Source organism: Phoca vitulina, unplaced genomic scaffold, assembly GCF_004348235.1.
Source record: "Phoca vitulina isolate PV1807 unplaced genomic scaffold, GSC_HSeal_1.0 scaffold16, whole genome shotgun sequence".
Lineage (NCBI taxonomy): Eukaryota > Metazoa > Chordata > Mammalia > Carnivora > Phocidae > Phoca > Phoca vitulina.
The window spans coordinates 31614488-31631757 of record NW_022589719.1 but is presented as its reverse complement, the minus strand read 5'-3'; the positions used below and the strand labels follow the sequence as shown (position 1 = coordinate 31631757).

Here is a 17270-nt window from a genome sequence, read left to right as displayed (position 1 = left end):
GGAGCGACTGCCTTCGGCTCAGGTCATGATCCTGGAGTCCCGGGATCGAGTCCCACATTGGGCTCCCTGCTCAGCGGGGAGTCTGCTTCTCCCTCTGACCCTCTTCCCTCTCGTGCTCTCTATCCCTCATTCTCTCTCTCTCAAATAAATAAATAAAATCTTAAATAAATAAATAAATAAATAAAATCTTAAAAAAAAACTATAAACTTTCACAAGAAAACTATAAACTAAAACCTCTTATGAATATGGATGCAAAAATCCCCAAATCAGTAAGCCAAATCTAGCAACATATAAAAAGAATTATATACCATAACCAAGTAGGATTTATCCTAAGAATGCAAAGTTGGTTTAACATCTGATAATTAATGTAATATATAATATTAATACATTGTATTAATGTAATACATTATATTAATAAAATAAAAAACACATGATTATCTCAATAAATGCAAAAAAAGCATTTGACAAAATCCAATACACTTTTATAATAAAAACTCTCAACACACAGGAATAGAATGCAACTTCCCCTGATGAGGGCATCTATGAAAAACCCACAGCTAACATTACACTTAATGGTGAAAGATTGAATACTTTCTTTGTAAGGTCAGGAACAAGACAAGGATGTCCACTTCACTATCTCCATTCAACATTTTACTGGAGGTTCAGATCAGGGAAATTAGCAAGAAGAAATAAAAAGCATCTATATTGGAAAGAAGAAGTAAAACTCTATTTGCAGAAGATGTGATCTTGTATATAGAAAACCTAAGGAATTCACACAAAAGCTATTAGAATTAATAAAGGCATCTACCAAGCTTGCAAGATACAAGATAAATATTTTAAAAATCGTATTTCTATAAACTAACAATAAACAATCTGAAAAGGAAATCAAGAAAACAATTCCATTTACAATAGCATCAAAAGAATAAAATACTTGAGGGGCACCTGGGTGGCTCAGTTGGTTAAGCGTCTGCCTTCAGCTCAGGTCATGATCCCAGGGTCCGGGGATCGAGCCCCACGTCCAGCTCCCTGCTCAGCGGAGGGCCTGCTTCTCCCTCTCCCTCTGCTGCAACCCCTGCTTATGCTCTCCTGCTCTCTCTCTGTCAAATAAATAAATAATATTTGAGGATAGATTTGACAAAAGAAACACAAAATTTATACTCTGAAAACTACCAAAACTTTGTTGAGTGACACTGAAGAATATCTAAGTCAATGGGAACGTCCCACACTGACGGATCGAAAACCTAATATTATTAAGATGGCAATACTCCCCCAAATGGATTTACAGATCAACACAATCCTTATCAGAATTCCAGCTAGCTTCTTTGTATAAATTGACAAGCTGGTTTTTAAATTCACATGGAAGAGGACACCTGGGTGGCTCAGTCAGTTAAGCATCTGCCTTTGGCTCAGGTCATGATCACGGGGTCCTGGGATAGAGTCCCGCATGGGCTCCCTGCTCAGGGGAGAGTCTGCTTCTCCCTCTGTCCTTTCCCCTCTTCATGCTTTCTCAAATAAATAAATAAAATCTTTTTAAAAAATAAATTCAGGGGCGCCTGGGTGGCTCAGTCATTAAGCCTCTGCCTTCGGCGCAAGTCATGGTCCCAGGGTCCTGGGATCGAGCCCCACATCGGGCTCCCTGCTCCGTGGGAAGCCTGCTTCTCCCTCTCCCTCTCCCTCTGCTTGTGTTCCTTCTCTCGCTGTCTCTCTGTCAAATAAATAAAAATTAAAAAAAAAAAAAAGAAAAAAGAAACATCCATCAGGCTGCAGCCCGGGAAAAGACTAGAAGGAATAACAGAATCTTCTAGAGCACAGTCAGGAAGGATGGTGGAGGTCCAATGCGGGGAGCGTGGGCAGTGCAGAAGCTGTGCGGGGGGTGGAGAGACAGGAATGAAAACAGAGGGCAAAATAGGTGTTTCTCACATAGGCTCCGAGTATCGACTCCTCAGAAACTCTCGCTGGAAGAATTTTCAGATGTGCCTTACCAGGAAGGGCCTTGAGCCCAGAAGGAAGGAACAGGATTCAAGAAAGCCATGGTGAGCAGAGAAAGGGACCAGAGTGGGTCAGGCAGAAAGGACAATGAATAGCACTCACATCGGGACATGGGAAAACAATGGGTGGCCCTGGGTCTTCAGCAGCAGCAGACAGGGATGTGCTGAGCTTCTTGTGCTCGGGCCGAGGGTACAGAGCCCTCAGGTAGCTGTGTTTCTCAGTGCCCTGCTTCCACATGCAAGGGGATATCAAAAGATTAGAAACAGTGTGAGTTTCAAAGCAGTGGAAAGAGAGACAAAGGAATCAAGAGAAGGTGAAGGTAGGGGAGGCTGGGGAGAGGAGGCAGGGCAGGGAGCTGGAGGGATCTACACCTCAGTGGGGGCGTGGAGCAGCTCGGGACAGAGGACCCTCTGGAGTTGAGGGTGTGACCCCACAGACGATAGCCTTCTGGGCTCATGCTGTGCCCCTCCCTTGGGCTGATCTGTCCCTGCGTGTGTGAGCCCCAACATTTCACTAAGACCTAACTCAGATGCTTTCTCCTCCAGGAAGCCTACCCTCCTTCCAGCCCACGAGGCCCTTGTCCTGACTCCTGGGCACCCAGCATTCCTAAGTGCAAGTCAGGGCAGATGGCATGGGCCCATGTCTGCTCTGTCACCAGCCTGGGCCCCAGAGAGTGTATATGGGTGTATGCCGGGGTACCTGGCTGCAAATCTCAGCTACTGACTATTAGTAATCTGTGTGTTACTGTTATGAGCGAAGGAGCCGGCTAGTGCAGGATGTGACCGTCTGGTGGGGTGACCAGTGCTAAGGCAGGGCTTGGACGGGAAACCGGAACACAGGCCTCTGGGAGGCTCAGGGAACACGCAGGAGGATGAGAGACGAGGGCAGCTTTAGTGAGGGCAGAGGGCAGTCAGGTAAGGCTTCATCACTGCGGGAGCTCTGAGCTAGACCTGGAAGGAGTGGGATTTATACACGGAGATGAGCAGGGCAGAGAATATTCCAGAAAGGGGGGAAGGCATGAGGGAAGGCCAGAGATGGGACAGTGAGGGGCTGTGTGTGGGGAGAAAGCGGTTCTTTTAGGGGGAAGGAAGGAGCTGCGGGTCAAGCAGGGATGTGGGTGTCAGAGGCTGGATGGAGGCAGGTGAGGAGGGCACAGAAGAATCTGGATGGGAACCCTGCCGGGGTCAGTGACAGCGGACGAGCAGGGAGCAGAGGAGGGTCTCGGTAGTCCGGTGGGTCTGGAGGACACCCTGGCAGCCATAGCCTAGGGAAGATGACAGGGAGGGCAGCCTGGTGGCAGCGCCCACAGTGAGCAGGGCAGGAGACTGACGGGGGAGGCCAGTGAGAGAGAGGAGGCGGGATGGGCCCGCGGGAGCCGTGATGAGATGCCAGGGGGAGAAATGGAGCAGGCGGGGGGCACCTGGCGCGGGGAGGAGGGCACCCACGAGGAGGTGTCCAGCCCCGAGCTGAAATGCGGGTTTGAGACTCTCCAAGGGGGACACATCACCTGTCAAAGCTTCCGGCGGTGGGAGAGTGAGGTCCGACGGTCCTGCCTGTGCCCACCTCCCAAGGCTCCCTTCCGAGCCCGCGGGCCGGTGACCACGGAACAGTCTCTGTCATCTGGTCGTCCCTCAGGGTGCCGGCTCCACGAGGGCGCAGACCTTGACGGCTGGTTCATCTCAGGATCTCCAGGCCCAGGACGGTGCCTCGCTCGCGCTCGGTCAGCATTGGCTGAATGAGTGAATGAATAAATACATGCACGAAGCTGCCTTCAAGAGGCAGGAGGAAGAGGACGCAGAGCCTACTGAACTGCACGGAGACGCCAAAGAGCTCTGCCGGGCCCTCCGGCCCGCGGTCCTCAAGTGTCCCACCCCCTCTGACGTCACCGTCGGGGCGGTCCCTGGTAGCTGGCCCGTCCCCCCAAGGCCTATTTCTGAGCTCCCGCCCCTCCCCTCTCATCACTCGGACACACCCCCCGGGCCTCTCAGACGCGACCGTCCAGCAACACTCGCCTCTTGTCTTCACCTGCCCCAGGACCTCCCCGCCTGCCCGGCTCTGTCCCTCTCACGGCCGGCACCTCTGTGCCCTACGCGCCTGAAGCCAGAAACCAGGGGCCTTCCTCAAAGCCACTGTCTCCCTCAGTCCCAGCCTAAGTGTCTCGCCCCCTCGACGCCCCGGTCCCCAGACCTCCAGTCTTTCCTCACTGACATCGCGGCCAGAGTCGTGTTCCATCATCTGCTCTCCAGGGCAAAACCCGAACTTCTCTGGGGTTCCAGGGCCTTAACCGCCAGCCACTCCAGCTTCTCCTTCTCCCCTGCTTCCAGCCTCCCCCCCGCCCCCAGCCACCCTGGGTTCCAGTGCCCTGCATTTTCCTACCTTTGAGCTGCCCACGCTCTTCTCTCCAGATGAAGGTCACTCTTCTCTTGTCCATCCTACAAACTCCTATTCATTCTCTGCGGCTCTGGCCACATGCCCCTGCCTCTCTCCTACCTCCGTGAACTCTTGGGGATGAGGGCACTGCGTCTGTGCCCGCCCCCCCCCCCCCCCCCCCCCCCCCGCCACCGGGGGGGGCTGGGCGCGCGCCCCTGGGCCCCCCCCCCCCCCCCCCGGTGCGCACTGGATATGTGATATACCCAGCCTGATCGTTGTGACAGCATCCTGGCTAAGATACTATTATAGCCATTTGACAGGAGAATAAAACAAGGCTGAAAGGGGGTAAGTAACTTTCCCAGGTGCACGCGACCAGTGGGTGCAGGAATTGGGACTGGAGCTGGAGTTCCACACTGCTGTATGGAGGTGTACGATCATCGTTTTGTTAAATCGCTCTGCGTCAAGACTTGGAGCTGCTGAAGAGGGTCCGTTATTTTCCTGTGCATCTTCACCATCTTCTTAGTGTTTGGGCAGAACACAGCAAGGTGTTCAAAAGGTGTTTTTCCTTGTATGTGCATATCCTTTCTTTGACAGCTTTACTGGTGTACAACAAAGTATCTGAAGTGTCTAATTCGATGAGTTTTGACATCAGTGCACATCTATGAAACCAACACCGAAATCAAGCCGACGTCACCCAAAAGCTTTCCTTGTGGGGCGCCTGGGTGGCTCAGTCGTTAAGCATCTGCCTTCGGCTCGGATCATGATCCCAGGGTCCTGGGATCGAGTCCCACGTGGGGCTCCCTGCTCAGTGGGGAGCCTGCTTCTCCCTCTCCCACTCCCCCTACTTGTGTTCCTGCTCTCGCTGTGTCTCTCTTTGTCAAATAAATAAATAAAATCTTAAAAAAAAGGTTTCCTTGTGCCCCTTGGCAACTCCTAATCTGCTGTTATTTCAGGTTAGTTTTCATTTTTTTGAGAATTTTAAATAAATGGAGCCAGACTGCATGTACTTTTTATTTTTTAGAATTTATTTATTTGTTTGTTTGTTTGTTTAGAGAGCACAAGTGTGGGGAGGAGCAGAGGGAGAGGGAGAGAATCCCAAGCAGACTTCATCCTGAGTGTGCGGACCCTGACGCCGGGCTCGATCCCACCACCTCAAGACCCAAGACAAAATCAAGAGTCGGACACCCAACCGACTGAGCCACCCAGGTGCCCCCAGACTGTATGTACTTTTTAAAAACTGGTTTTTCGGGGTGCCTGGGTGGCTCAGTTGGTTGAGCGTCTGCCTTCAGCTCAGGTCGTGATCCCACAATTCCGGGCTCCAGCCCCACATCAGGCTCCCTGCTCCGTGGAGAGCCTGCTTTTCCCTCTGCCCCTCACCCAGCTCATGCTTGCTCACTCTCTCAAATAAATATATAAAATCTTAAAAAAAAAAAAAAACCTGGCTTTTCTCTCTCAACAGTTATTTTGAAATTCCTTCATGTTATTGTGTATATAAATGGTTTAAGTAAGATTTAAGACTTCTACTCTTTGAAGACTGTTAGAAAAAATGAAAAGGCAAAGCACATAGTAGGAGAAATATATTCAAAACATACATGGACAAAGGACTCGTATCTAGTATATGTAAAAGCTCTTACAACTCAACAATAAAAAAGATAAACATCCCAATAACTACATTGGCAAAAAAAACAGAATAAACACTTAACCAAAAAAGATATATAAATGGCAAGTAAGCACATGAAAAGATGTCATTAGAAAAATGCAATTTAGGGGCGCCTGGGTGGCTCAGTCGTTAAGCGTCTGCCTTCGGCTCAAGTCATGATCCCAGGGTCCTGGGATCGAGCCCCGCATCGGGCTCCCTGGTTGGTGGGAACCCTGCTTCTCCCTCTCCCACTCCCCCTGCTTGTGTTCCTGCTCTCGCTATCTCTCTCTCTGTCAAATAAATAAATAAAATCTTTAAAAAAAAATGCAATTTAGGGGCACTCAGTCGGTTGGGCATCTGCCTTCAGCTCAGGTCATGATCCCAGGGTTCTGGGATCGAGCCCCAAGTTGGGCTCTCTTTGCAGCAGGGGTCTGCTTTTCCCTCTCCCTCTGCCTCTCTCCCTGGCTTGTACTCAATCTCTCTCAAATGAATAAAATCTTTAAAAAAAGGAAAAAAGAAAAATGCAATTTAGAGAGAGAAAGAGCTAGTGCCCATGAGCACAAGGCAGGGGGACAGGCAGAGGGAGAGGGAGAGAGAGAATCTTAAGCAGACTCCACACCCAGCATGGAGCACAACCCTGAGATCATGAGCTGAGCCGAAATCAAGAGTCGGTCACTTAACCGACTGCGCCACCCAGGTACCCCATAGAAAAATGCAATTTAAAAGTACAATTGAGGGGCGCCTGGGTGGCTCAGTCAGTTAAGCGTCTGCCTTCAGCTCAGGTCATGATCTCAGGGTCCTGGGATCGAGCCCTGTGTGGGGCTCCCTGCTGAGCAGGGAGTCTGCTTCTCCCTCTCCCTCTGCCCCTCCCCGCACTCCTTCTCTCTCTCCCTCTCTCTCTCAAATAAATAAAATCTTAAAAAAAAAAAAAAACTGCATACACCTATCATACAACATACCAAGAAAAAGGAAAGCATATGTACACACAGACTTGTACACAAATGCTTATAGCTTTATTCCTACTTTCAAAAAAGTGGTAATAACTCAAATACCCATACAATGGAATACTACTCAGCAATAAAAATGTTTGTTGAACAAATATTCAAGGGTGTCACAAATAAGGACAGTGCCTGCAATGCTGCATTTATTCACTAGATGGCAGCAAAAGCCCACTCATTTCCAGTTCCATTACTGTGTGTGTCTTCCTTATCACAGCAGGCAAGCAGATGGCATTAACCCCCATTTAACTGGTGGGAAAACAAAGGCCTGGGGAGGGCAGGTGACACCCCAAGTTTGCCAACCTGCCAGAGCCAGGAGTCAGGATTTGACCCACATCTCCTAGACTTTCTGGGCTTCTGAATCGACAACCCAGAGAGACACTCCCACACCTTGGTCAGCACACCCTGTCCCCGCCCCCCACCCCGGGCCTACCCCCTCAAGTGCTCTCACTGTCCTTTCACCGCTATACTGAAGTCAGAAATCTGCTGCCTGGGTCCTACCAACTAGCACAGGGCCTGGGAGGCCTGAGGGGAAGCTTGTGAGGCTGAGAAATGGGGGCTACCACTTCAATTCAGGTGTGTTTTAGCCACTACTAGGATTATCAGGATGAAATCCAAAACCACTGAGAGCCCTTTGTACAGCTGGAGGGGTATATAAATATTACCTGTGGTTTGTCTGTTATCATGACCCAGCCCCTTAACTTACACATAATCTTTGGGGGGAGTTTTATGTTGGCCTCCTCTGCATTCCCTAGCCCCTCAACTTGGACATAATCTTTGTGGGAACTTCATGTTGGCCTCCTCTCTATTCCCTTTTTGTGCTCAGAGGGTAAGAAGTGGCTTCCAGGCTGCTTTTCTACCTTCCTGTCGCTGTGTCTGGTCTTTGCATTTCCAATCCTGGCTAATTTAAAACCTGCTCGGGGCACCTGGGTGGCTCAGTCCTTGGGCGTCTGCCTTGGGCTTAGGTCATGATCCCAGGGTCCTGGGATCGTGTCCCGCTTCGGGCTCCCTGCTCAGCGGGAAGCCTGCTTCTCCCTCTCCCGCTCCGCCTGCTTGTGTCCCCTCTCCTGCTCTCTGTCAAATAAAATATTTTAAATAAATAAAAATAAAACCTGCTCAGCACCAGGAACGCTGTAACCCCTAGGAAATACATGCGAGGCCTTCCTCTCTTACTACTTTGCTCTCCAATGAAGTCTTGTGCTTCCAGGGAGACTTTCAACTCTGGAAAAACACCAGACCTTTGTCCAAAAGACATTAAGACAGCAATTCAGAACAGGCACTTAATCAGGCTCAGGGGACCATGGCTCAGCCTCTCCCTATGCCCTGCATTAGATTACAAGGAAGAAAGTCACTCTGCCTGCACAATGCTGCGTAGGGTGGGGGCTGCCTGCTGCTGACCTATCCGGACTATGGTTTCATGTCAGATGTTCATGCGCTGAAGAAACAGCAACAGAGTTGAAGTGTTGGGAGACTGACCAGGGATCAAATCCCAGCCCTGCTGCCTTGGCAAAGTGACCCAAAGCCTGCTTCTCCAGTAAGCCATTCCTCGGAGTTTTGAGTACAGTAATGGAGTTCTGTTCACTGAGGCCCCTGCACTGGGCGAAGTGTGGCCATCGGGTGACCCAGGATGGGAGGCCTCTGCTGGGTGCATCTTCCTTAGAACCTGGGCCTCCACCCCTCCTAGATCTAACTGGGTGGAATGAGCCTCTCCCACCCCTTCAGGCAATAGGGTCAGTTGGGAGTAGAAGCAGGGACACCTCAGGGACTTAGCAGCCAGGGTAGGACCGGAGAGTATTTCATCTGGGGCCGGTGTGTGCGCTGTGCGCGTACAAATGCAGATTTCATTTTAGTTGCAAATGAGGGAAGATCACGTGTTATCCAGACCATTCCACAGAACAGGGGACCACAGGACCAGCTTGTTTTGGGAACTGGGAACGGATTAAAGATGTGATAATCAGGAGTAACCTAAGACTTCAGAGACCACCACACAGAGCTTGCTTTATTAGCACAAAGTGCCCCCAGGCCTGCAAGAGCTTTTTCACAGAAGCAACCGTCTTCTCCTCCTCTGTCCCCCAGCTGTTTATACCCTGGTTAGGGAAACCTGGTATACCCAGGTTAGGGAAAGTTACTGGGTCCTTTAGGTTGCTGACCCTGCACCACTTCCCAAGTCCCTCCCACAACTGAAGATCTTGCTGTTATCATGGTAACCAGCATCAAGGTGGAGAAACGCCCCAACAATACACCCCATCTTCCATTAACTGCTCATGGACAGAAGTTTGGTTTATACACAAAAGAATCACACCAATGAAGAGCTTTTCAATTTTATTTTTATTAATATGAAATTTTAAGTTTTCTATAGCAAGGCTTCTCTAAACATTAGATGCATGGGGACTACCTGAAAATTAGAGATTAGGTTCCCACATAAATATGGATTTAGGTTTCTGACAAATTCAACAAAGTTCTTTTCCACCTCCCCCAAACCCCAAAGCCGAGCTCCTAAAGAGAAGAAAATGTAGAGGCCGAAGACAGATTACAGTTAAGCAAAGACGCCGCAGGGATTTGAACCCTGTCCTGGAAACCAGGAGTGCCAACCACCAGCATCTTTTGCTTTTTTTTTTTTAAGCTAGCAAAAAGGCCAAAAAGCAAAACCTGAGAAAACAAAACTTTTGTTTTCTCAGGAAAAGAAAAACCTTTACGACCCTACTGAAGAACACTGGAGAATCTGCTTCAGCTAAGATGCTAGCTTGGCCAAGTCTGTTATGTTCACCTGAAAAAGTCTTAGCAGAGAATTTTTGCAATCCCACCCCAACAGTCCTCAAGACTAAAATTTCCTATCTTCTTCAGTTTGTAAGGTATATTTTCCCACCCAACATTACAGCCTCAAACGTTATCTCTCCATTCACTGGCTTAAGTGTTTTAATCATGGGATAAGGGTGTTACATATTTAAACACTGTAGAGCTTTTAGTTGTGGCTTTAATAACATTAACCATTTGCAGGCAAATTAGTGGCCTTTTCTAGTACTGCAACCCACCAGAAGACCTCAGCACCAGTTACCTTGAAACCGATTACGGATCATGCCCTCAAGGATCCAAGCTACTGGCAGCATCGAGGTGAGGGGTGAAGGGTCTGCGCTAGGCCAAAGGCAGGCAGTGGCGATGTGGCAGAGAAGTCACTTGTGGGGAGACCTTGCTTTTTAACAGGTTTCTGGAAAAGCTAGGGAAAAGTGGTTGCCCGCTTTCCCCACTTCCCTCCCCTTCAACCATCACTTGAGGTTTGGGCTTGTTGAAGAGCTGCTATAAAAGCAGCGTAATTCAATGTCAGGACAGGACAAGCCCAGGGATATAGAAGGTACTCAAAAACACTCCTTTAGATGCTCCATTCCCCGAAGAGAGCCTCAGTGCCAAGGGTGTTGAGGCAAGTCCTCATTTCTAGCAGAAGATGGGGTTATGAGGCCGACACCATTTTTATTGACCTTAGTATAATAGCGCTTTGTTGTCTCTCTTGCCACAGGAAGGCTCCGTGGTTGTCCTACTTTAAGCCTTCGGTGCCTTTAGGGAGGGGTACCTGAAAAATCTTAAAAAAAGGCTTAGCGCCCACCTCACCCCTCCACCCCCAGGCCAACAAACAGCTTGCTCACATGCTATTTATTCCAGCATAAAGCTGAAAAGTCTATTTAACACTAGATTATTCATAATGGATCTGACTTGGTATGTAAATATATAAAAAAGCTTGTTCACCTGTTGTCCTCATTTTGTCCACTGGTGAATTCAACTGGAAGCTCCTTCTATAGTCTGAAGAATACCATCTGAAAGAACTAGTGGTTCCCAATCCCCACATTTAAAATGGAATGTTTATTTAAAGTAAATAAGCTATTTTTTTCCTTACTGGTCTGGCTTCTCTGGCCCTTCGCATACGTCTGCTGTTTTGAATGTTCCTGCATATAAGAATTAAGACCAAGGGAGGGGAGAGAGAAACCCACACAAAGACAATGCACTAAGACCACTGAACTGGTAAACATTTCCACTTGCCAATTTCTTGAAGACTGTTGCTTGTTTGGAATTTATTTCTTGTCACTGATTTTAAGGTTGCATCTGGAAAAGACTAAAGGCTTCAGTGCCCCCCCACCCCCCTACGAGAAGTGAACAAAAAGCATTTTACCTAAAGAAGCACAGCAAAAGGTACTTGGCTTCAATCACAAACACGAATGCTTAAAGCTGCAGAAATTTCCTCAACACTCAGCCTTTATCACTCAGCTGGATTTTCCTTCAACAATCACTACTCCAAGCATTGGGGGAACACAACTTTTAATCATACTCCAGTCGTTTCACAATGCATTCTAATAGCAGCAGATCAGAACAGTACTGCATTACTTGCCAACAGAACAGACAGACCTGAGGTCAAGACAACTGCATTCTCTGTGTGGTCTGTAAAAAAAAAGCTAAAACAAGTAAGCCCCACCCCCTCCTCCCTTCCCTCCAAAATCAGGGAGAAAACTTTACTTGAGTATTTATGCTGATACACTGCCAGGTCTCACACACTCACTAGGAGAACAGAAGGCAGAGCCAAGCGCTTATATGCAAGTCAAAATCCTGAACAGCTTCATGAAGGATGTGAAATGAAGCCTCTGCAAAGGAAAATTCTTTAAAAACCCACATGCCCCCCACCAAGTACCTATAGGAAAGGCCAACTGTGTAAACATTGGCTAACACCAGAGAAGATGACTATTAGCATTTAAAGTTAACATGCAAACTCTGGAAATGTGGACAGTATTTTATTACTCTACCACTGTCAATTTATAGACCCCTAACTTTCTGTGAATAGTGTAGGTGCAGTTACCTGTTATTCTGATCATAATCTCCCACCTGTCTAAGAGGTATTTATTCCTTATTTAGAGGGCCTCTATTGCCATGTGCCTGGAATTATTAAATGCTCATCACTTTACGAAGGATAAAATATTTTTCCTGCCTTAAAGTTAAATTCGTTCTTCCGCTCAATTCCTGATCTTGTCCGTTAAAGAGTGTTCGCAGACAAAGTTTCTGAAAGATTAGAGAAGAATCCCCCCAAGATTGCCCAACACTAACTACAAACAAAACAATACTTTATTTAAATGAGGAGACCGCTTTCTAAAAGCATACATTCTCTATATTAAAATGTTTTATTTTGCATGATTTAATGTTTTCTGCACAACGTATACATCACAACACATTTAAGTTTTATCAAGATTAACATCGGATTCTTGTTAACAGCACAATAGGCTATCCTTTTGTAGGATTTAAGAGAGTCAATGCTCAACAAATTCTTAGTTTTATAAATACTGTCTTATGATTATTAAGGTACTACCTTTCAAGGCTTTTAAAGATTACTTGGCCCGAGTGAGGTATGCTATCCCATCATGCAAGCCACAGGTACAAGTCCTGTGTAATTTTAAAGGCTAGATAGGAAAATCCCTCACAATCCTAGAATCCCTTAGGAAAGGGATCAGGAAAAACAGCCATGTTCAATACTTAAGACCTCCACAGCTTTTATCAAAAATAAGCACTTAGCCCTAACATGCAATACTGCATATTCAAGTTCAACTTATCTGTTAACAGCTGCCTGCTGTTTTCTGCTCCCAGATGAAATGAAGCAACTCTTCTGATAATGAAGAGAAACCTGTCTGAGGCAAACGAAAGATTGGCAAACAGCACAGCCTCCTCTTAATCCACTTGATCCCACTCTGAATTATTTCAGCTTCTTTTATTCCAGGATTAATGTTGGTATTATCATTTTCATTTCATTTTTTATTCTGCTTTTGTAAAAGCAGTATTTTGAGATGGACATTTGATCTTCGTTGTATTGCTCATCAATTCATTATATTATTTCTCATCAATTCTTTTTTTGGTGGGTATAGCTTGATAGGCCATAACTTTTAAAATGGTAGATTCCATTATCTTTATTTTTCTTTTTTTTCCATTAACTTTAAATTGGTAGTTTCATTTGCTTAATTTTTTTTTTTTTTTTTTGCATATGCAGACAACGCGTTCATCAGTAGTAAGGATCTCAGGGTTATGCTTTTTCCCCCATGGAGATATGAAATATAATCTTTTCTGCCTTTACTTATCATTCACCAAGGAGCTGTTCCCTCTCCATCTAGGTCATCATATTGCCAGGCTGGTTATGACTCAGAAGTTGTTATCTGAAAAAAGGCTACAGAAAAAAAAAAGGTTTCCCCTCCCTCATCCACAAAACCCCACCCTCTTTATCAGAAATGATTAAAATACACAATTTACAATAATTTTGAAGCATACCTTAACATCTTGTTTGCAGTCATACAAAGGCAAAATATTTTTCCTACACTAAAAAAAAACTTGCTTATACACAACTGAAAATAGAATCTTACTTGATAATATAAAAGCTACCATCAGAAGAAATCCCTTCAGGATCATTAAGCCACTTCCTTTGCTCTGAAGCTCCTAAAGTAGTATTAAGTTATATTAAATCACCTGAAAAAAATTCCAAAAGAGAACCACACACTACCATATCCAAACAACTTTAGCCATTAAAAAAAAAAATTCCCAAGATATTATTATCTAAGTCAGCCAATGGGCTAGACCAACCCCCAGTCCTATACTTTCCTTCCCCAGGCCCTACACTCTGAATCCAGTGGATCTTCATGAACTTCCCCAGCTGCCCAATTCAAAAATTGGGGGAAAACAAAAACTAGAGGATTGGGAGTTACTTGCCAACTTGGAAGTTGAGATTTCTTTAGTTTTTCCATCCTAAGTATTTAAGTTCTCTGGCATGAGTTATCTGAAATCATAAACTAAACAATTACCTAACCCCAACCCTCCCAAATCCCAACCATTAACACGCTAAGGCCAACTGCCAAAATTTGCCCCTCCCCTTTAATAAAAGTTAAAGGTCACATTACTTGAAAAACGTAAACGTAACTTCAACATTTGGCCTAGTCAAGCTCTTCTGAAGTGCTCCTGAGAAGATTGAACATGAACCAAAGCTGCACTGTGCTGTACCATTTCAGCTTCAACTGGGAATACTCTTCCAAGGAAAAAAGCAGCTCCAATCCCTGAAGGTGTTCGTGCCAACAGCATAGCAGTACAATCCTTCTCTAACCCAGTTTGTCAATAGTACTATAGCATCTGTGGAAAATCTTAGAAAGAAAATTTTCTCCCCCACCCTCTTCCCTGGTAAGGCCACCCCAAAATAGTAAGTAAATATAATGAATTTAAAGGATTATGTATTAAGAATTTGATAAAGGGGTGGAAAAAAAGAGAACTACCAGCCATTTCTCCAATGGACAGCTCCGCCACAGAACTGAAAAGTGAGAGCTGCTCGTGCTCTATTTCTAGAAACTGTAAACCTGTGGTGCTCTGATTATCCTGATACTGGATTTTCTTTTTTCCTGTTACCTTGAGTCATTTGCCTTTGGGACTCTAGACAGACCTAAGGGGAAAAAAACTCAAAACATATTTTGCCCCCCATCCCAAACCCCCCCCATTACACACCCAACTCCACATTCAGTATAAACTTTAATACGGGGTAAGGGAAGAAAAATAGGTCATCTATTCACAAAACTGAAAGGCTTCATTATCCCGAACTAAAAATAAAAACCTATAAAACTTGTCTCAAGGCTGTTCTAACAAATTCATTTGGTTTCCCTCAAATTGGTTAAAAACAAAAAAACTTGCCATCTACCATTCCTCCGGGCCTTGGAAGTCTGCCCTCAAAAGCTTCAGACAAGATGAGAAAACAAGCCTGAAAAAGAGAAACCTACAACACCCGGAAATCGGCCTACACCCCATAAATCCCTTAGCGCTTAAGTACTCAACTCCCCCGTTACCATTAGAAAAGCAAATAAAACGTTACCATACTCCAGTTACAAAAAGCACGTTAGCCGACCTCGCCGGTTTTTCCCACACCACTCGCTCTCCCTGCGGCCTCGCACACTGGGATGCTGCTCTAGGATCCTCTATCTATCCTCCACACCGCCTGCTCGCCGCCTCCGCGTGGTCGCCAAGCCAAGCCGCTCGCTAGCTTCATCACCACATCGCACTGGCTCCTCCTTCCTGGAATCCTCTCTCCTAGCTTCACCTCCAAATCGTTAGGGCTCCTTCTTTCTTCCTAGCTTCCTTCCTTCACCAAACCGCACTGGCTCCCGGACTTCGCTCTCCTTCCTATCTTCACCACGAACTGCTGCAGCTCGCTCCTCAGTCCTAGCTTCACCGACACTGGCTCCTGGAATCCTGTCTGCTGCTCCTGTCTTCCTAGATTCACTGAATCCACTTCTGCGTAGTACCTGGGTCAGCTGCCAATTAACGCTAGTCCTCAGGATTTAAAAAATCTTAGCTCAAAGTCCAATGTGAAAATGTTAAGTTGGTAGTTAATTCTTGATCTTGAATTACTTCAGTTATGAAAAGTTCTTTAAATTCTCCAAGACACTAAAAGCTACTGTATTTAAACTCACATTTTTAACTCTCCAGAAATATTCTACCTGGGTTCTTAAATAACTTCAGTCCTTTTAGTAGCAAAAGCTGTACAAATGTGATTTTTAACTCTCCCTTCTAGCTTCGGGTTAATTCTTCTAAGTTGGTCCCGGTCTACAGTAGTTTTAACACCCTCATCTTCTCAAATCTAGCTTCTGTACCACCAGAATTTAAATTCATGGGCTTTTAAGAAAAATTCCACTAAGAATTTAAAAATTAGTTTCCTCCTTAGCTTTTCTTTTCTTGTACTTTATCCAATTTTTTGGCTTAGACTTTTCTATCTTCTTTTTTGATGTCTATCTTGTGCGCTTGTATTCAATAGTTGTCCTAGCTTGTTTTCCATTTTCTACCTGAAATACTTTCCCTGCCCGTATTTTTCCACCTCGTTTCCAACTTCTGGCTTTCTCCTCAACTTGTATATGAGACCTTAGTTGCCTTGTTTTTCTAGTTTCTCTATTTTTTCTTCTGCTTTCTGCCTTCAAGGATTTATAGTATTTTTCTGTCTTCTAAAAGGCGTGTAATTTTTCTTCCAATTTTCCTATCTTCTCTAAATCTTTTCTTCACCTTCCTGTACTTCTGTCTTTAAGTCTTCACCTTCCTGTACTTCTGTCTTCTGAGTTCTCCACTTCAACTTTCTAATCTCTCCAAATTTTCATCCTACCACTCCTAGTATTTGTCAGTTTTTAGGAAGTCCTACTTTAAGATCTAGGTTGCAAATGATGCAATCATCACTGCGCCATTAATTTGAAGGGCTCTTAAATCACCTTAAAATTTATCTTTTTAAAAGACGAAAGTCACCTACAACTTGCCTTTTTAAAAAGCAAAACGACACTTAAGCTCTATTTAGGTCATTTACATTTTAACGTCAACCTAAAAGGCTGCCCTTCGATTTACGGATTTTTTGAATCCCGGACTTTGCCGTCCTTTTTAGCAATTTCTTTAAAAATTAGGTTTTCTCCACTCCATTAAGAAGCTTCACGTCCTAGCCTCCGTCTGGTTCTAGAAAGAGCTTTTTCTTTCTTAAGCTACTCTTTAAGGTCTTCATTATTTTCCCTTTCTTTTTAAGATTACTGTAAGAATTTAATGCTATGCAATAGTAAGTTTTAGCACTATTTACACTTCCTAAAGAATTGTATTCATTCCTAGCTTTTTTAAGAGAAAAACTTATCTGCGTCTCCTCAAGCAGTGCCTCCTGCCTCCCCAGCCGTCTCTGCGCTCGCTGCCTGAAAGCCTGCCGCAGAGCCCCCGGAGAGGCGTATTTATAGCCGAAAGCCGACTCACACCGCGGCCTCAATAACCCTCCGCCGCCTTTGTGAGGGAAGCAAAAATAGTTCCTCGGACGGGTTAAAAATAGAACCAAGCTTGCCAAAACTTTCTAGATTTTTCGTGACAGTGCAGGCAACTTAATTATCGACTGTGTACCCAGAAATATCCAAAACTTACTAGCAAGTAGATTTGAGCTGAAGATTTAGGCAAAAACAAAATCACATTTAAGTAGAGCAAACTGCTCCCCTGAACTCAGAGCCATTACTTGGGAATTTTTTAGTAGCTTTTTAAATACCTTTCATGTCTTCTCGGGAGTACAGTAGGTACTATTTAGTGCTTTTTGAAGGAAGGTTAAAATGGGTTTGCTGACGGCCTTCATTTCTATTATATAACCGAGCATCAGCCTGGTAAATAGACCGCAGCCATCGTAGGCAAAGTGTCAGTTTGTCCCCCCAAACCGCCTCAGGTCGTGCGAGTTGGTTCTCAGGTTATACTGGACATGTTCCGGTTGTCCTGTGATTGGAGAA

General features: G+C 45.5%; 2 long non-coding RNA genes across 2 annotated transcripts in view; both read right to left on the bottom strand.

Annotated features, from left to right (window-relative positions):
- LOC116638449 overlaps nucleotides 1-985 on the bottom strand; it is a 5292-nt gene extending 4307 nt beyond the window's left edge. Inside the window, exon 1 of the long non-coding RNA XR_004300701.1 lies at nucleotides 943-985. This is a non-coding gene — a long non-coding RNA (uncharacterized LOC116638449). The remainder of the gene's footprint in view (nucleotides 1-942) is intronic.
- Nucleotides 986-12932: 11947 nt separating this feature from the next.
- Nucleotides 12933-16773, bottom strand: LOC116638433. Its single transcript, XR_004300700.1, has 2 exons — nucleotides 16072-16773; nucleotides 12933-16041 (listed from the first exon to the last, which is right to left on the bottom strand). It is a non-coding gene; the product is annotated as an uncharacterized LOC116638433 (long non-coding RNA).
- Between the last annotated feature and the right edge of the window lie 497 nt (nucleotides 16774-17270).